Here is a 21,402-nt window from a genome sequence, read left to right as displayed (position 1 = left end):
TTTGTGTTGTTATTTCCACTACATTATATTGTATTGTGATACTAGTATGCATGTTTCAAAATTAATTTATTGACATAAAATATGTCCATTCATACTTTAAGATGCAAAAAATGTCTAAATTCATGAAAGTTAGCAAAAGGCGAATTTCATAGAAGTGAATAAGGCACATTGATATTCGTATTAATTGCTTGAGAGACTGTTAGAACAATGATTTTGTAATGTATTTTGTCAAGAGTGAAGATCAACTAGGACTAGAAGTTGTTTTCATCAAGACTTTAGGGAGATGCACATTCCAAGTTATCTGAGAATAATAAACAATTCTAATTCTTCATTATGGTTTATTATCTTCCACCTATCTTATAGAATATCTAAATTATCATAAAGATAGAAAGAGCGTCAAAGAAGAGCAAGTCGTATAGTTCTAGATATGATGAAAGGGAGAGAGGAAAAGTAGATTCGACTCGGATCAGTCTCTGATACGTAATTCTGTGAATTGCGAGAATAAATTATCGAACACAGTTGTCCAGGTTTCTCGAAATCGAATCATTTTCCTTTTAACTCAATCATCCACTTTTTGTCAGGCAATTCAAAATACATCCTACGAAGTGTCAAATTAAACTCTATGATCATTTGCTTGGTCAGAGGAAAATTCTGAGGAAGGATAGACTCCATCCTACAAGGGAATTATAATAATAATAAATAATGATAATAACTAATCTTTGTTATACCCAACAGCAGGGTTCCCAATTAGAAGGTACAATTGTCGAGAAATCTATTGAGTATAATAGACCTGCCTACATGTGTTTCATCGACCTACAGAAAGCATTTGACCGGGTAAAGTTACAGGATGTGGTCCATTTGCTATATAGTAGACGGGTGCCCTTCAATTTGATTAAGGTGATTGAAAATATCTATAGCGCCAACAAAATACAAGCCAGAATTGAGGGAGAACTGACCTAATCAATCCCCGTAGACAAGGGAATACCTCAGGGCGATTCACTGAGCCCACTCCTTTTCAACATAATCATGGACGAGATCATATAACAAGTACGCCACTTGAAAGGTTATAAAATGGGTAACCGTAATATAACTATCCTATGTTATGCCGATGACGCTGTGCTTGTTGCTGAAAATGAAGACTGTGTAGCCAAGTCCTTGAACATGGTCATTTCTACATCCAAAACAAAAAGCTTGACAACATCTAAAATACCAATCAGATGCAAACTTGTTGTCGATGATAAAATTATTCAACAGGAAATGAAGTTTAAATACCTAGGTATTGAACTCTCTGGATATGGGGACATTGAGTTGGAAGTCAGACAACAAACAAACAAAGCACTGAGGGTTGCTGGTTGTTTGAACGACACGATATGGAAAAACAAATACATACACACTGGTCACTGAGACTAAGGCACGAATATATAAATCTGTCATAAGACCTATAATGATATACACAGCGGAAACACGACCAGATACAGCAAAAACAAAAAGAATCTTGGAGGTCGGCGAAATGAAGATCTTGCGGAAAATCGCTGGAAAGACTTTATTCGACAGAGAACGAAGTGAGGCGGACATATAATAATAATAATAAGTCCTTTATTTCCAACAGGGTTGACCCCCAATTACAGGAAAACACAACTTTAATTACATTATTTTAACAATATAACAATCATTACGAATGGCAATGTAAAAAAAGAGAGATACACCAACCCAACCCAAGATCAGCTCACAGAGCTGTCAAAATAATAGGCCTCCACGATGGACCGAGGAGAATCGTGATGTATGTCACATATACTTGCGAGCGAGTTGAACAACTTAGATGAATAACAAATTGGTGATCTACGACTCGAGAGAGTCGTAGAGTGGACAATATCAGCGATTGGGTGCTAGCCCGAAAGATGGAATGGAACGACCTCATAAGCCTAATGGACCAACGAAGAATAGTACGGATAGCACGTGATGAATCCCCGATTAGAAGAAGAAGTTTGGGAAGACCACGAAAGCGATGGAGCGATAATCTCACCGTCCATTGAGAGTAGGCGAGTTATGAAGTATAAACAGGCAATTGACCATATTCACCGTCGCCATATTGTTATGCGACAATACCAACTACCCAGTATTCCCAACGAAGAAATATTGAGTTTACTAGAAAAATTCCACAATATAAAGTTTCTAAGTGAAGTTTATGTGTACCTTTTCTGGCTGCTACGTCAGATAGGCTTGTTTGGACAATATTTTGCAAAAATTTCACCTTTTAGAAATAAAAACATTAGTGAAAGGTGGTTTTCTGAACAAATTAATTGTGGCCGAGTGTATAAATGAAGGCTTCGCTTCATTTTTGGAAATAGTCAGTGGAAGAATAGTCTCTATGGCTGATAGTATTTTTGATATTAGCGGTATTTTTCTAGTAAACTCAAAATTTCTCCGTTGGGAACACTGGGTAGTTGGTATTGTCGCAAAACAATATGGCGATGGTGAATATGGTCAATTGTGCCTATCATAGAAAAAGAAGAAGAAATAAATAAGCCTTTCATAAACAATGAAAGACATCCTAGAAATCAAAAACTCAAAGTTTTCTTCAAATATAACTATTAAAACACATCAATAGCAAGGTTATTAGAACTCTCCCAAAACCGATACACAGGTGCCCTCCGAAATATGTTGGTCCGAGGAGTAGGCAGGCCAAACGCTTGTGGACGCCTGGTCACTACTCTCAGCACTAGGATGTCGACTCGAGAGAGCAGGCAAGGGCAGTCTATCCTTTCGATAAGGAGCTTCTGTGCGAATTATGCGCAATGCAGGGTAAGGAAAGTTGAAATCTCATCAAAATACCCCCTTGTCCTACTGAACATAACTTACTTTAGAAATTTCCCCTGGATTCGCTCAACTGGAGTGTAATGAGTTGCATATATTTGGAACCATATCAAATTAACATATTCCAACTTACTAACAACAAGCGAAGAGTAAACACTCGTGAGAACAGACAAATCATCAAATTCCCTAAAGCTTCTGAAGAGGAATCCCAATGACCTACAAGAGGCAAATATCTCTTCAACGTGTGGCACAAAACTCAAATCACTGTCGAATAGGACTCCCAGGTCAAGAAAGCGGTTTCCAGCAGCAATAATGTGGTCTCCAATATGATAAAAGTGAACGGCTGCGTTTTTCTCGTGTATATATCTGAGATCCTTACTTGTGATTATAATAATTCTTCAAAACCAACTATGTTAAAGTTAAATTCTGTTCCTCGGCCTTTACTGGAGTATCAAATTCATAATCATCATCGCTATGATTGCCGAACTTCCCCAAATGTTTCTTGTATGGAAAATATTGATGATTCTAACAATAACCATCTACGTGATCCAGAATTATCATATCAAATTAAAATGAATTACCTACTAATTGATCGCTATTTATAATCTTTATTTTTTTTATAACCACCTACAACCTCCAAATGAGCTGAAAATGAAGTAACAAAGAAGACCTGTGATAATTAAAGTGAATTACGAAATGAGCACTGTAACGCAGGAAGATAGATTAAACCAACTGAAGATTTTTATCTTTCATGTATGTGCAGAAATTTGAATATTGCTTCAGAAATGTATCAATTCAGTTGTTCATCAGATATAATTTTATAAAGTAGGTATAAATAGGTATTTTTTTCAGTCAGGTATAGTGTAAATCTCCCAATATTATGTATTGATTTTTATAAATTATTATTATTTTAAGCAAATATGTAAATTTCCTTTGATAAATAAAACTTTTCAATGATATTTTTCTGAATATCATTGAAAATTTTTATTTATCAAAGGAAATTTACATATATTTACATATATAATAATAATTTATAATTAAAACAGAAGTTTTAATTCGAAATTATAACAACATAACCTAAAATAAATACTAATAATATTCCAACAATTTCAATGAATTGTCATACCTTCATATTCAAATTTTCCCGCCAAATAACACTTAGTGATGGCGGACAAAATATCTTGGAACATTAATAAGATATCGGCCATATTGTTGCCTTGATTTAACACGGCGTTAGCACTTCTTATATATTTAGTATTCTGTGCTAAGAACTAAACCTAAGAATTCAGTGGCGATTATGCACTCTCTTGTTAGTTCTTACTTAAGGCATGCGAACTTGCTCGAGCCACTTTCTACTTGTTCCATATTTTGATGTTTGACATTGATATTGATTGTGAAAAAATTAGGATCTAGGCGATGTCTGAGGGGTGGGCCATAAAAAGTCACGGCTCATATCGATTAGCAAAATAGCGGAATTTTTTGTTGGTGCCTACTGGGTCAAGTGTTTTTTTTTTAAGAAAGATGTATTTTAGTAATTCATATCATATTCAGTTTCCAAAATTGTAGTAGTACAAAATCAAGTTCAAACAATTTCATGAATACATGTAGATTTATTTCATGAGAAAACTCAGGCACAAGAAAATATGAGGTATGGAAAAAGAACCATTATTTTTGCATAAAATCAATACTTCAATTACCACAGTTAGAATGATCCAATTTAAGTTGAATATGCGCCGTTTTGTTCTATAACTTGTTGTCACTTGTTTTTTGTATGCCTCTCTCATAGAAACCCTTGTCGCTATTGGCAAAAAAAATGAAGACAGTCTATTTTCACAAGCCTCTGTTGAAACAAATTTTTCACCAGCAAAATTGTTTGCGATGGACAGCAAGAGATAAGGATGCATAAGAACCTCTGGCGAGTCACTATCGATGTGTTTGGACTTACGTTGTCTCCATGGAACACAATTTCTTTCCTATTGACCATATTCACCGTCACCATATTGTTGTGCGACAATACCAACTACCCAGTGTTCCCAAAGGAGAAATATTGAGTTTACTAGAAAAATACCGCTCATATCAAAAATACTATCAGCCATAGACATAATTCTTCCACTGTCTATTTCCAAAAATAGAGCGAAGCCTTCATTTATACACTCGGCCACAGTTAATTTGTATATAAAACTACCTTTTTTGCGAATAATGTCCCAAACAAGCCAATCTGGCGTAACAGCCAGAAAAGGTACTCCGGAATTTACACATAAACCACAATTATAAACTTTATATTGTGGAATTTTTCTAGTAAACTCAATATTTCTCCGTTGGGAACACTGGGTAGTTGGTATTGTCGCACACCAATATGGCGACGGTGAATATGGTCAATTGGTCGCTTATGAGCAATTGCTTCCTTCAGAAGGTCCAAATGTTGACAGTACAGTTCCGAGTCAACATTTGTGCCTTAGGGAAGCAGCTTGTAGATAATTTCCTTCCAATCACTCTAAATACACAGCAAAACCTTCCTGACCGTTTCCGATGGCTCACCGCTTTTTTACCACGATTGTTTTCGCTTGATGTTGTTGTGAGTCGTCCAATCTTCATCACCAGCCACCAACCTTTTCTAAAACGGGGTGATTTTGTTGCGATTCGCAGATGGAAATTCGGTCTAAGAAGTTTTTTGCGGTAACTCATGTGGTACCCATACATCTAGCTTCTTCTTGAGACCAGCCTTATGCAAATGGTTCCAAACGATTTTTTGTGCAATCTTCAACTCTTGAGCAATGGAAACAGAACTCGATAATGTCCATGATTTTGTCGATCTTTTCGACAATTGGTCTTAAGTGCGTGATGCATCTTTGACATAGAAATTACCAAGATGGAATCGACGAAACCAAAATTGCGCGTGATTGTCTATTACAGTATCAAAACCATAACCATTATTTAAATTTTCAGCAGCTTGGCTTGCATTTTCGACTTTATCGAAGAAAAACTCAAATATAACGTATTTTTTCTTTAACGCGCGCTCAAACTAAACGAAGTAAACTAATCACAAAACTGTCGAAAAAGATTATGTAGTACGAAATCTCATCTTTCTAACGCCTTTTAGTGGAACCCGATCGGACCTATAAAACAGGAAATGCAGATAATTAAAGCTATCTATTGGAAAAAAAAAAATTAAAAATTAAATGAGTGAATAGTCTTCGGTAATTCAGGATACACTTTTATATTTATAAGGTTCGCGAGGAGGGGGGGGGCATGGCCCCCCCCCCTGGATCCGCCCCTGTTACTAAGAACTAACACTAGCAAGCCAACTGTAAACTAACAACTAAGGGATCAGGTAAAATATAGAAGTGCGCGTGCGCCGCATAGAATTTCAATATTAACGAGTACCAGTTTCTATCATTTTATGTCCTTTATTCGTGTTTATCGATGAAAAGTATTAGGTGTATTTGAAAAAATTAAATTAAATTTTTTCACAATAAATATAAATGTCAAACATCAAAGTATAGAACAAATAGAAAGTAGTTCGAGTACGTGCGCATGCCTTAACTAAGAACTAATAAGAGGGTGCATAAACGCCACTGAATTCTTAGGTTTAGTTCTTAGTTCATAGTTCTTAGTCCTTAGTTCTTAGGTACGGTGCATAAATCCACCATAAAAGTTGGTCAACTTTCTGGTGTTGGTGTTAGTTCTTAAGTAAAGTGCATAAACGCTCTCATTGATTTGTTAGCGTTCAATTCTTAGTTATTAGTTCTTAGGTTTAGTCTTAGTTCTTAGGAATGGTGCATAAACCCACCATAACCCACAATCCACCTATACATGTATTGCAGGAACCTATAGGCAAACCAATTCGTTAAATATTAACCCTAGATGTCAGCCCCAGTGAAACCATATTGCAAATATTGGTAAATTAATATTCGGCATTCGTTGTAAACCAGAAAGAGCCAGTCTAATGTTTTCTTTAACTTGAGTCCATGGAAAATATCCATTTTTTTGAGTTTTTGAATAATATATGTTTCTATGAACTAGTGAATTTGTTTCGGAAGGCGCAAATTTTTTCAGATTTTTCAGTGAAGTAGCACTGGTAACACTGATTTTTATTTATAAGTTCTGTGGTTCTGTGTTTGATATTAGCGCTATTTTTCTAGTTAACTAAATATTTCTTCGTTGGGAACACTGGGTAGTTGGTATTGTCGCACAACAATATGGCGACGGTGAATATGGTCAATTCGCCATTTTAAGATAGGTTTGTCTATGGATGACAAAGTTGTTATTTATTCGTGGAGAGCGTTGTGGGTATATCTAAGATGTCTAAAATTCAGGTGTATCAACTGATTAGCTTTTGTTTCGCCAGTTTTGAGAATATTAGATAAGCTTCGTTATGTCAACTATAGGTGGCGCTATCAACAAATTAATATTCTTGTTATTTATTATTTATGAGTTTTGTGCCATTATGGACCTATATATGTATATCTTTCATTATAGTTATGATCTATGGAAGCAATTCTTGTAATTGAAATACCAATAAACTCTCTCTATTTCAAATATTTGAATTCATTCCAGTAAACATTTCGTGTTTTGTTTCACGACTTTGCACGATCATACTCGGTTCCACATCACTTTTGATTGGTCACTATCGGGTTTTAATTAATGTATCCAATCAAAATCAACGGAAAAAGATCGAAATGACAGGTATGACATTGCGGCGCCGCCACGAACTAAAACAATATTTTCAATTTGGTGGAAAGCATAGACCTAATAACATAGTGATATTAGGTCTATGGTGGAAAGTCATTTCATTCAAATGTTGACGAGTGCATTCTCCATGTTTTTAGACATCTTAGGTATATCATAGAGAAATTTAGGATTTTTTGTATATTGGGAACATTATCTTTTAGTCGGGGAAAACAGACAAGCTTCATGCTATCGTGCACAGTAGAGATAATACAAAACAAACACAAACAAATTGAGAATTTACGAAGTGTTGAAGTCAGAAATGGAAACATACTCAAAAATTTTCCTTGATGAAAATAATCATCACAGAGTAAAGATGGAAATGGGAGAAGCTGATGATAGCTATGAAAAAGGAAACTCATTGGACTTGAAGTAAGCATTCATTATTTTTTCTTGATACTGTAGACCAAATTTTAACTTTTTTCATAGTGAAAGTTATTTCTAGAAAGAACATGGCTTATTGTCTCTTCATTTAAGTAGATGTGTTTTTGCGATTTTGAAAGTTTTAATTATTTCTAAACTGATCTTAAGTCTCAGTCTTATGGCTGGTTTATGTACCATTCTTAAGAACTAAGAATTCAGTGGCGTTTATGAACTCTCTTGTTAGTTCTTAGTGAAGGAAAGCGCACGTCCTCGAACTACTTTCTATTTGTTCTATACTTTGGTGTTTGACATTGATATTGATTGTGAAAAAAATTAATTTATTATTTTTCAGATACACCGAATACTTTTCATCGATAAACACGAATAACAGAACATAAAACGAAAGAAACTGCTACTCGTTAATATTGAAATTCTATGCGGTGCATGCGAACTTCATTATTTTAACTAAGAGCTTAGTTTTTAGTTAAAAGTTGATCAACTTTCTAGTGCTAGTATTAGTTCTTAGTACTTAGGTAAAATGTATAAACATCCTCATTGATTTGTTAGAGTTCAATTCTTAGGTTAAGACTTAGTCCTTAGTTCTTAGGAATGGTGGATGAACCAACCATTAATTTCTTGATTTTAATGCAAAATGTCAGAATATGTTGACCATCTCTTTTTTTCCGAATAATGTAAAATATTTGGATACAATTCAATAATAGAGAAAGAAAGAGAAAAGTTTATTGATGGCCATCGATCTGAGGTCCTTCAGCCTATTACACTGCATATACATAAATATTAAAAAAAAAAGTACATTATGTGTTTTCTAATGCTCTAAATAAAGTCTGTGTAGGGTATTTTCTAAAAGTTATGTCATCGAGATCATTAAGATTATTGAAAAACTTTCTGTTGAAAATACAAAATCAAGAATCAATTGGTTCACCTGGTTCTTGAATACAGCGTTTGGTTTGGCGGGTTATGCAATATATTGGTGGGATGTTTGATTTTTGAGATGATCCTGAGTGCTGTTGTCTCTGCCACCTTGAGATTTTTTACTGCTGGAGCTCTACAATTTATATATATATATATATATATATTGTCTGAATCTTAATAGATTCACGATATATATATATATATATATATATATATATATATATATATATATAGGGTAAATGCACTGGTTCTCGACCAGTTAAAAGAAACATCGATTTCGAGCACGATTTTTTCACACATAAACTTATCAAATTTCAATGGTGTTGGTGTTCATCGATTCTTTGGCGAGTTTTAAATGAGTTGTCATATAATTTTAAACGTTCTTTCCGCATTTAACCTTTGAAATGTGGAAACATATAGAAAATCTCAATAACCTTCGGTTCTCGACCACGCCGCAGAGTTCTCAACCATTTTTGTGTTAGTTTTCGACCACTAATAATAGTGGCCGCTCCACTTCAAAATTTTATAAAAAACTTTAGAGCGAGATGAGTGATTAGTACTTACTTTCGTACCGTCATCGGCATCACTACCTATCACTCAGATGGGTTTCAGATGAGCTAATCAAGTAAGAAACACTCGAAACGTAAAAAAAAATTATTTTGCAAAAGTTTCCACTTTCTATAAATATTTCAAAATAGCAACTCATACAACATTATTTGGTTATTTTGCTCTTAATATCTATTCAGAAACTAATGAGTAAATAAAATATAAAACACCGACCACCAGTGGTCGAGAATTAAGTACAATCAAATTGGTTCTCGACTGCGAATAAAGAAAGGGTAGAAATAAGTGTTTCAACGTTAATTCAGTGGTCGCAAACTAATTTTCAGAAAGTAGATATATAAATGAATCAGGGTATCGAAAAAAAACGAAAATGATCCAACAGAAATATATCGGTTGACATAAACAATTATTAAAGTAACATATTGGTTCTCGACCACTTTGGTCGAGAAATAAAAGATACAAATTTTCCAATACCAGTTCGCGACCGCCGAATATTTAACAAAAAAATATACATTTATCTGCTTCTTGATTGAAATACACTCAAAAATATATTTTATAGTTGATATGGAACAAAATATACACACATAATTCATTTAAAATAAGAAACAATTACTATTTTCTGGTCATATATCACAAAGCACTTTTCTAAGAGAGGACGAGAAAGAACCCTTTTCTATGATAGACGATTATAAACTAATTTTTAGCGCGAAAACTTTGACCTATACCCCTACTATGGAAACTATCTTGGAAGGGTAGAATGGTCGAGAACACGTACCGCGAAAATATTTCGCACTACATGATATATTTTTATTATTATTTTATCTCAAATCACGGAATGGTCGAGAACCAGTGCCGGTCGGCTAACCAGTGCATTTACCCTATATATATACAGGGTGTTCCTAAATTGAACGTACAAACGAAAAGGGGAGATTCCTTAAGTGAGTTTAAGAAAAAAAAGTCCCATAAACATGGGGTCGCAAACGTTTCGTTTTCGAGATACAAAGTGTTGAAGTTTGAATTTTTTTCAAGTTTTTTTCTCATAGTATCTACACTTCACAAGATATTCAACTGAAATTTGGCATAGATATTACATTTGAGAGTTCTCACCACGTGACATGGCAATTTCGATAGAAGATCTACAGGGTGATATGTTTTCTGGAACACTGCCACCTGTTCTTCAGCAAAACTTTTTTTTGGTGAGCAACTGTTAATTTGAAAAAATGTAAAAAGAAGCATTGTTCTTATACTAAACTTTTCGTTATTTTGTAGTTTTGTCGTATCTACCAACGATTTTGAGAAAAAATATTTTGAACGATTCTCTCGAAATTCTCGTGAAAATCCAAATTATGATGGGAAGGCCACTTTGTAAGCTGTGGTGAATGAATTCAGTGTCAGTTTTTATGGAAATTTTCCTGATCTGTGGCGATGATTCATAAAGATTCGATAAACTCGTATAATCAACACAAAAAATGTATTACAACAAGAAACGTAAAACTAAAAAAAATCATAACAAGAAAACTAAGTAACCGCAAAGGACTGAACTACAGCAAATGTTGAAAATGTCCTCCCCCAACTCTTATACAAGCTTCTGTTCTTCGTCTCATAATAATAATTTGATGTGTCAAAACTGGCACTGAATTCATTCACCACAGATTACAAACTGGCCTTCCTATCATAGTTACGAGAATTTCGAGAGAATCGTTCAAAATTTTTTTTCTCGAAATCGTTGGTAGATACGACAAAACTACAAAAGACCGAAAAGTTTAGTATAAGAACAAAGCTTCTTTTTACATTTTTTCAAATTAACAGTTGCTCACCAAAAAAAAGTTCTGCTGAAGAACAGGTGGCAGTGTTCCAGAAAAAATATCACCCTGTAGATCTTCTATCGAAATTGCCATGTCACGTGGTGAGAACTCTCAAATGTAATATCTATGCCAAATTTCAGTTGAATATCTTGTGAAGTGTAGATACTATGAGAAAAAAACTTGAAAAAAATTCAAACTTCAACACTCTGTATCTCGAAAACGAAACGTTTGCGACCCCATGTTTATGGGACTTTTTTTTCTTAAACTCACTTAAGGAATCTCCCCTTTTCGTTTGTACGTTCAATTTAGGAACACCCAATATATATATATATATATATTTTGATTTATTTATTTATTGATATATATATATATATATATTGGGTGTTCATATTCAATTGAAGGTCGACATATGCTTTTATAATTTTTTGTAGCATTTTGGATGGATATACCTTGTTTTTTATATGTCAGTTTGGCAAAGTATTTGGCTCTAGTGATAGTTCTCTTTTTTACTAGTTTCGTTTGCATGTTGAAATTCAGTTTATTATCAATCTGTACACCCAAATATTTCATTGAAGTAGAAATTTTTCCCTTTGGAATCATTTATTTTGTTGCATGCATTAATCCAGTTGTTTCCTCTAAACTGCTGTATCATATTTTGAATATTTTTATTATACCTATTTATACCTCTTTTGAAGTTTGAAATTGTTTATGAGATGTTTTTAGGTATAAAGCTGTTAATGTTACTATAGAGTATTCATGATGTTGACGTGAATTTGCCTATTAATTTCGGATTATAAAAATTTTTATTTCATCATGTACCGTTATTGGAGCATGAATCTGGCTTGTGTTTTTTTGGGAGATCTTCTTTTTCATTAGTTTTTTTATAAAGTGGCTTGACATTAGCGTTTGAAATACCTTCTATGTGTTTTTTTTGGATGTTTCGGACATTTAATTGACCATGCCATATGGTCTTCTGCGCCACAAGACAAGCACTTCGGAGAATTATTGGTTTTGTACTGAGACATATTATGTGGTCCTTGTCATTTTGAAGTATTTTGGTGAATTTGTGCAAGAATCTTTTATGGTCGAATTGGAAGGTATAGGAGTTGGTTCTGGAGGATGGCTGGGATATACCAAATAGTGTTGATTCATGAAAAATAATCCATTATTCAAAAGTACTTCAAATGATTCAATTTCATAATTATTCTAATAAATTTTGTGGGTTTTGATGGGGCTCTTGAGATTATCCTTTTGCAGTATCTATGTTTTATGTTTTGTGATAAAAGATGCTGACTTATTTCTTCTTCTTTCATACACGTTTCCATATTTGAAATCACCACAGAGTAAGTTTGTTGAGGCGCTCTTCTTGTATTTGTCGGTTTTTGCGATGTTGTTTTCTTGTAACTGACTATTTGTTCACACTGTTGACAGGGCTTGTTCCAATTCCTTTTCATTAGTATTGGATTTGAGGATAAAGCTGAGAATGGTTTTGAGAATTATATCTCTGGACATAGGAGATATCGTATTCCAAATGGTCGACATTTGTATTTTATCTATTTCATTGTTTTCAGAATTAATATAAAATTAATTTGAATATTCCATCTTCTGGATTTCATTCATCTTGGCCTAAAGGTTTCTGTTTATTATTTTGGTTTATTTGTTTTAGTTTTCGATGTCTCTTGTCGTTGATTATTTTTTGTTGACATGGCAGATGTTGACTGTTCATTATTTTCTTTATCAATTTCCTTTGGTGAAGGAATGTTTTGATTCATTCCTGAATCTTTTATTAATTGGGGTTTTTTTAATACGATATCAGGAGATTTATTATCGGTTTTTTTTCTTTGTATCTATGGCGTTTTTGGTTGACTTTTTCTTTCGTTTTTTACGCTTTGAATCTTCCTGGTAGGAAGTAGAAGTGCCGCTGACCTGGGACATTTCTGATTTGTAGAGAAGTTCGAAGACTGCGGCGCTAGCAGTAATCCGCTTAGAAATTTCATTTAATCGAATTTGTTTACTCATAATAATCACTTTCTTGAAGAAATTCTCAAGGGACGTTGAAATTATTCACATGTGCTCACCATGAAGGTTCAACACAAACTGTTTAATATTATTTTCTCTATTTCGCAATCATTCAAATACACTAGGATACACAATACAAGATACTAATTTTCAAAATATATTTATTTTGAAATTGTGTAGATTAGATCTTGAAAATTTCAATAGTTCCTATGAAATAAAGTCTAATCGATTATATTATGTGATATTGAAATTTCTATTTCAAATTCTCTAACAAGGAAAATCAATGTAGTCAAGCAACAATACTTTTTACAAAGATGTCACACTTTGTGAAATATTCCATTGAAACATCATTTTGAAAATTCGATTTTTTAGAAGAACCCTTTTGAATGTAAATTTCCAGTGTTTGTTGAAATTGTTTTATCTTCAAATCTCTTATAATTGAAAATGTTACAATTATTTTTTTGGTTCTAGTTTTCAGTACACGATTGAGGATAAAAAGAATGAAATCATGGATATTGTTCACCATTACACTGATGAGAATGGAATGAGATCGTCTCTTGAATATGACAGAGGACTATTTGCTTTCAACCAGAAAAGCAATGTCGGTGGGCATATAGATGCTGTCCATTTGAATAAAAGTGAGCATAAATGTCACTTATGTGAGTTTGCATCCAATCGGAAAAATGTCCTCAGAAGGCATATAGATTCTGTCCATTTGAATAAAAAAGAACATAAATGTCACTTATGTGAGTTTGCAGCCAATCAAAAACATGACCTCAAAATCCATATAGATTCTGTCCATTTGAATAAAAAAGAACATAAATGTCACTTATGTGAGTTTGCAGCCAATCAGAAAAATAGCCTCAAAATGCATATTGATTCTGTCCATTTGAATGAGAAAGAATATAAATGTCACTTATGTGAGTTTGCAGCCAATCGGAAAAATGTCCTCAGAAGGCATATAGATTCTGTCCATTTGAATAAAAAAGAACATAATTGTCACTTATGTGATTATGCAGCCAACCAGAAAATTCACCTCAAAATCCATATAGATTCTGTCCATTTGAATGAGAAAGAATATAAATGTCACTTATGTGAGTTTGCAGCCAATTGGAAATATGCCCTCAGAAGGCATATAGATTATGTCCATTTGAATAAAAAAAAACATAAATGTCACTTATGTGAGTTTGCAGCCAATCAAAAACATAACCTCAAAAAGCATATAGATTCTGTCCATTTGAATAAAAAAGAACATAAATGTCACCTATGTGAGTTTGCAGCCAATCAGAAAAATAACCTTAAAATGCATATAGATTCTGTCCATTTGAATAAAAAAGAACATAAATGTCATTTATGTGCTTATGCAGCCAACCAGAAGATTCACCTCAAAATGCATATAGATTCTGTCCATTTGAATAAAAAAGAACATAATTGTCACTTATGTGATTATGCAGCCAACCAGAAAATTAACCTCAAAATGCATATAGATTCTGTCCATTTGAATAAAAAAGAACATAAATGTCACTTATGTGAGTTTGCAGCCAATCAGAAACATTACCTCAGAAGGCATATAGATTCTGTCCATTTGAATAAAAAGGAACATGAATGTCACTTATGTGAGTTTGCAGCCAATCAAAAACATGACCTCAAAATCCATATAGATTCTGTCCATTTGAATGAGAAAGAATATAAATGTCACTTAAGTGAGTTTGCAGCCAATCAGAAAAATAATCTCAAAATGGATATTGATTCTGTCCATTTGAATGAGAAAGAATATAAATGTCACTTATGTGAGTTTGCATCCAATCGGAAACATGACCTCAGAAGGCATATAGATTCTGTCCATTTGAATAAAAAAGAACATAAATGTCACTTATGTGAGTTTGCAGCCAATCAAAAACATGACCTCAAAATCCATATAGATTCTGTCCATTTGAATAAAAAAGAACATAAATGTCACTTATGTGAGTTTGCAGCCAATCAGAAAAATAGCCTCAAAATGCATATAGATTCTGTCCATTTGAATAAAAAAGAACATAAATGTCACTTATGTGAGTTTGCAGCCAATCGGAAAAATGTCCTCAGAAGGCATATAGATTCTGTCCATTTGAATAAAAAAGAACATAAATGTCACTTATGTGAGTTTGCAGCCAATCAAAAACATGACCTCAAAATCCATATAGATTCTGTCCATTTGAATAAAAAAGAACAACAATGTCACTTATGTGAGTTTGCAGCCAATCAGAAACATGACCTCAGAAGGCATATAGATTCTGTCCATTTGAATGAGAAAGAATATAAATGTCACTTATGTGAGTTTGCAGCCAATCGGAAAAATGGCCTCAGAAGGCATATAGATTCTGTCCATTTGAATAAAAAAGAACATAAATGTCACTTATGTGAGTTTGCAGCCAATCAAAAACATGACCTCAAAAAGCATATAGATTCTGTCCATTTGAATAAAAAAGAACATAAATGTCATCTTAGGCGAGTTTGCAGCCAATCAGAAAAATAACCTCAAAAGGCATATAGATTCTGTCCATTTGAATAAAAAAGAACATAAATGTCACTTATGTGAGTTTGCAGCCAATCAGAAAAATAACCTCAAAATGCATATAGATTCTTTCCATTTGAATAAAAAAGAACATAAATGTCATTTATGTGCTTATGCAGCCAACCAGAAGATTCACCTCAAAAGGCATATAGATTCTGTTCATTTGAATAAAAAAGAACATAAATGTCATTTATGTGCTTATGCAGCCAACCAGAAGATTCACCTCAAAAGGCATATAGATTCTGTTCATTTGAATGAGAAGGAATATAAATGACACTTAAGTGAGTTTGCAGCCAATCAGAAGATTCACCCCAAAATGCATATAGATTCTGTCCATTTGAATAAAAAAGAACATAAATGCCACTTATGTTGTTATGCAGCTAGCCGGAAAGTTCATCTCAAAATTCATATGGATTCTGTCCATTTGAATGAAAAGGACATAAATAACACCTATGTGATTTTGCAGCCAGCCAGAAAGTTTATCTCAAAATTCATATGGATTCTGTGCATTTGAATAAAAGATAACATAAATGTCACTTATGTGATTATGCAGCCAAGCATAAGTTTCACCTCAAAAGGCATATAGATTCTGTCCATTTGAATTAAAAAGAACATAAATGTGACTTACATGAGTATGCAGCCAATCAGAAAAATAACCTCAAAAAGCATATAGAATCAGGAAATGACCTCGAAAAGCATATAGATTCTGTCCATTTGAATAAAAAAGAACATAAATAACACCTATGTGATTATGCAGCCAGCCAGAAAGTTTATCTCAAAATTCATATGGATTCTGTGCATTTGAATAAAAGATAACATAAATGTCACTTATGTGATTATGCAGCCAAACATAAGTTTCACCTCAAAAGGCATATAGATTCTGTCCATTTGAATTAAAAAGAACATAAATGTGACTTACATAAGTATGCAGCCAATCAGAAAAATAACCTCAAAAAGCATAAAGAATCAGGAAATGACCTCGAAAAGCTATAGATTCTGTCTATTTGAACATAAAAGAATTACTTATGTGATTATGCAGCCAACTGGGAAGTTTACCTCAAAATTAATATGGTTTGTGTCCATTTGAATGAAAAAGAATGTAAATGTCACTGTGAGTATGTTTAAAGCGTTCAAGAATTTCTTAAAAGACATATAAGTTGCATCAGTAAGATGATAAAGTGAGGTAGGAAAACAACAAACCCGCAAAATTGACAAATAGAGGTGCAGTAAACATTCCAGTGGCGTGGTTAATTGTTTCTTAGTAAGGATTAATATTACAAAATCGATATTTAACTTGAATATAGAATATAAGTGAATTATTATATTTCAAAATGAAAACTATCAATGGAGCAGAGACCATAGCCGAAATGAAGATCCTAAGAACAATAACGAGATACAATCTGGCGGACAGACAGAAAAATTATATTATAAGAGAGAAGTGCCAAGTGGACGATGTGGTCAGATGGAACCAGCATGTGGACAGAAGGAGCCTAGACAGAATGGCAAAGATCACCAGGGACAACAAACCCCTCGGAAGAAGACCCATTAGATGACCAAAGCAATGGTGAGATAGCTGGCAATCCACGTCACAGGAAACATAGACCAGAGGAAGCAGGCAGTATGTCTTCTCAAGAAGAAAATGAAAACAAGCTAGTTTCATAATTTTTTTAAGAAATAATTTCCATTTTATGAGTTATTTTAGTAGATTTCTTATGTAAACAATATACAGTAAATAAACTCTCGTAAAATACAATGTTTTTAATTAATTAGTAATAAATAAATATACCTCATTTCTTACATAGTTTCAATAGAATGAAGAATTTCCCAAGATGAATATTAACCTGCGATCAGATTCTTCCATAGACCTATAACAACATGGACTGGCCCTCACATGGCTTCTACTTGCATAGCTTTGCAGACTATCAAAGAAAGAGAGGTGTTGGGAAGGATGGAGTCATTGAATTAATGGCAACACATGCGAATATACTATGAGAAAAACGCGTTTTTAATTTTTTTTTGAGAAATACTGAGTTTTTGCATGACTTGATTGTTGAAATGGCTATGGGAATAAGGCGTTTGTAATGAGAAATATTGAGTTATTCAGATGAAAATAGTATTGAAATAGCTTAATATGGCTATGGGAATAACGCACATTTAATTTTTTTTTAAAGAAAAATATTGAGATATTCGTATCAGAATTGTATTGAAATAGCTAAACGATTCACATTTAGGAACTGTTTGGTACAGGTTTTCATGATATCTGAAATAGCTTAATATGGCTATGGGAATAACCATATGTTGTATATATGTTGTCTTCAGAAGAAGTAGCCCAAATATTTTGAGAAATAGACTGAGGAAATAGTAAGTGCTATTAGGATACCAGAGTTGCTAATCGGTGGATTTTTATCCGACTTGCAGGTTTTTTTCGATTTACTGATTGATGCAATAGATGTCGGGCCGGTTTGAAAGATATGAATTTCTTCAAATATGGTTATCATAAGTTATTCACTGAGACCCTAGGCTCTGAGGCATAGTGCTTTTACAGGCTAATACATTCTATTGAGAATGCTTTAATCTGATGAAATATGTTGTGATGTTGATTAGTTATGAATCAAGGAATGTTTTGAATCTGGGTTTTATTATGTGCATTAACATTTCCATTTCAACTCTTCAAGCATCTTATGCACCATTCCTAACAACTAAACCCATAGAGAAAGGAGGGAAAGAGTGACGACTCAACGGTAAAATAAATAAGCGTGATTGTGGCGACCTTATGGGCAGGGAATGGAATTAATGATGTTGATTCTGCGCATTTGGCTCCTTATTATTTCATAATTCGAAACGACTCACAATTTGAATGAAAACCTGCACCGAAAATTGTGAAAAAACTGTAATATCAATTACAGTTTTTTCAATATTTCAGTGAGATTTTGCATCCAACTTAATTTTTACTTAAGTAATAATACTCAACAAATTTTGACATTCTTTTTATTGCACATAATTATACAAATTGATATTTGTGAAGATTTTAATGAAATAATTGAATCGAATTATATATAACGTATTGTACCACTTAACTATCAAAGAAGGAAACATTTCATTTGAAGATTGACAATAAAATAATTATTTTTGTGATTACTGACAAAAATCCAGGAAATCGAAGGATTGATTTAGAATTGGAATCTTCAATTGGCAGAACTTCAACATAAGCCTTTTGAAACCTGGAACAAAGTGAAAAATTAATGGTAATACTGAAGAGACTTTTATTGAAAGTATATAAGGTGATAGCAATAGAACAATATGAAGTGAAAATATAGCTCCGTTTTCTTAAATCGACACAACTGTTCTCTTTGACATTTACTAATATTAAAAAAAATTCTCTTTGTTAAATGACTCTCTTCCTTGATATTAATTTGATTTAAAATGCCTGGTTTTTTCTTCACAAAAAGAGAAACAGTATCAGTATTCGGTTGGTTATTTCTGATGCTATCTGAACTTGAATCTGTTAAACTAGTACTCGGCACACATAATTGCATAATTTGGAAAATCTGGCAGGGTTGAAGGTAAAAGTCTTGTTTTAGGTGTATTGAAAAAATTGACCTCACTGATATGGTCCCAACATATTTTACTGTTCACATTAATATTTGCTGGAATGAACAGCTTCAATTGCTTTATCCCATTCAAAAATTCTAGTTGGAGGACGAAAACAGTGCTTGTTCGTGATTGAACACCTGTAATATATACACAATTTTGGAAGCAACATGAATAATGATATGACAAAATGCTGATTAGTTATGACGAAAGGTGCTTTATATTTATAATTATCATTCTTATACGAAAAAACTAGCAGACATATGCCTGAGATTCTTCAATGCGTTGCCAGCAAATATTCAAATGGAGGAAAATTTCAAAAAATACATACATGATCATAATTCAACTGGAAAGTATTGAATAGGGTTTGATATTATATTTCTATAAATATCTGACTTCTTAAATATCCGGCAGTCATTCATAGAAGCTGGATATTCAGCATAACAATCTATGAACTTAAGCTTGTGATCACAGATTGCTTGTAGAGTGATTGCGTGAAATTTTTTACGACAAACATAAAATTCTGGGTCCTTTTATTAGTATATAACTGCCATCTATCATACCCAGGCATGAATCAAGGCCAGTTAATGAAAAACTCTCCTTCACTTCAGCATTCTCCCGATGGCCATTTAATTATCATTGGCGCTATATTATTCAGCACATAGGTAACTCTGATGAAAGAATTGAAAAGAGTGGATTTTGCCATATCTAATCTCTCTCCAACAGACCTAAAAAATGTTTTTCAGTTATAATACCAACCATTATATATTCAACTTCAATACAAATCAATGAAACATTAAACTGTTGCTGTAGTTGCTTACCTAAACAAATCAGGTGTAGCTAGAAGCCAAATAACACTCAATAATTGTTTTTTTGGCTCAACAGTTTGCCATCTGAGTGAATGTTCATCAAGTTTGACCAACAGCTGCTAATACTTTTTCAAATGTACCTATATTCATTCTGAAATGCATCCTGAATTGTTCTGCTGTGAGATTGGGTACAGTATGGAACAAATAATTTTCAATTCTCACAGGTTTCTGTCCACAGCCATTTGCTAGTTCATGGGCTACCAACTCGCCATTTTCACAGGAAGACTCTCCTTCACTCATCTAAAAATAGTATCAAGATATTACACGATTATTCAAAATGTATCAGTTCACTCACTCACATTCATAAGTTCCCAAGAGAACTTTATAATTTCATCTATAGGATCCATGGTATATATAATGCTAAAATAAATTAACTATATTTTGAAGACACAACTAAAATGTTTGTACAACTTACTTTACTGGCTATAAAGTAGGCAGACCGAACTGAAAGAGAAACCATAATAATAGCCTTAACAGAAACCAATGAAAAATACAGACTACAGCGACCGGCAATTTCTCTTACTTTTGTTATATTATACATTTACGATAGCAACAATTCAAGATATAAAATAATGTTATCATATCATTGTGTACAAATATAATTTAACCTATAAATTTGTTTACTTGTTTAAATGACATTTGTCAGAGTAAGTTTCTGAACGACGTGTTTTGAGTAAAGACTTGCGCATATATGGCCATATCATTATTATTATTATTTGAACTGGGGTCGTTTTGCTTCGGTAAGCCTTCCGGGAACTGCGACCATGCAGATCTTTTGTTCACTACCCTACTCATTCATAGAAACCCAGGGAGGTCGTCAACGACGTTAATAAAATTGACAACCTCCCTAGGGACCTTGGCCATTACCTCTCTGGTATCCAGGACCGGCTTGCCCATGTGAATGGTTCTTAGGCCAGCCAGCTCTGGACACTTGCATATCAAGTGTTCAGAAGTTTCTACTTCCGATCCACAGAGCCTGCAAATCTCGTCTGCTGACTTACCCATACGGTACAAATGATGTTTGTACCGACAGTGCCCCGTCAGCAGTCCCACCATCACCCAAAGCTCCGCTCGTGATAGCTTCAGGAGTTTTCTGGTGTAAGTAGGTGGAATCTTCACGAATTTCTTTGCCTGAGCAAGTCTAGGAGTGTTAGTCCAGTGG

At 33.5% G+C, this 21,402-nt stretch overlaps 1 long non-coding RNA gene across 1 annotated transcript; it reads right to left on the bottom strand.

Annotated features, from left to right (window-relative positions):
• Window positions 1-16,211: 16,211 nt before the first annotated feature.
• Window positions 16,212-21,032, bottom strand: LOC123670954. Its single transcript, XR_006746026.1, has 5 exons — window positions 20,656-21,032; window positions 20,540-20,600; window positions 20,193-20,480; window positions 19,703-20,099; window positions 16,212-19,001 (listed from the first exon to the last, which is right to left on the bottom strand). It is a non-coding gene; the product is annotated as an uncharacterized LOC123670954 (long non-coding RNA).
• Window positions 21,033-21,402: the final 370 nt, after the last annotated feature.

The sequence above is a fragment of the Harmonia axyridis genome, chromosome 1 (assembly GCF_914767665.1).
Source record: "Harmonia axyridis chromosome 1, icHarAxyr1.1, whole genome shotgun sequence".
Classification (NCBI taxonomy): domain Eukaryota; kingdom Metazoa; phylum Arthropoda; class Insecta; order Coleoptera; family Coccinellidae; genus Harmonia; species Harmonia axyridis.
This window is presented reverse-complemented; position numbering and strand designations above follow the sequence as displayed.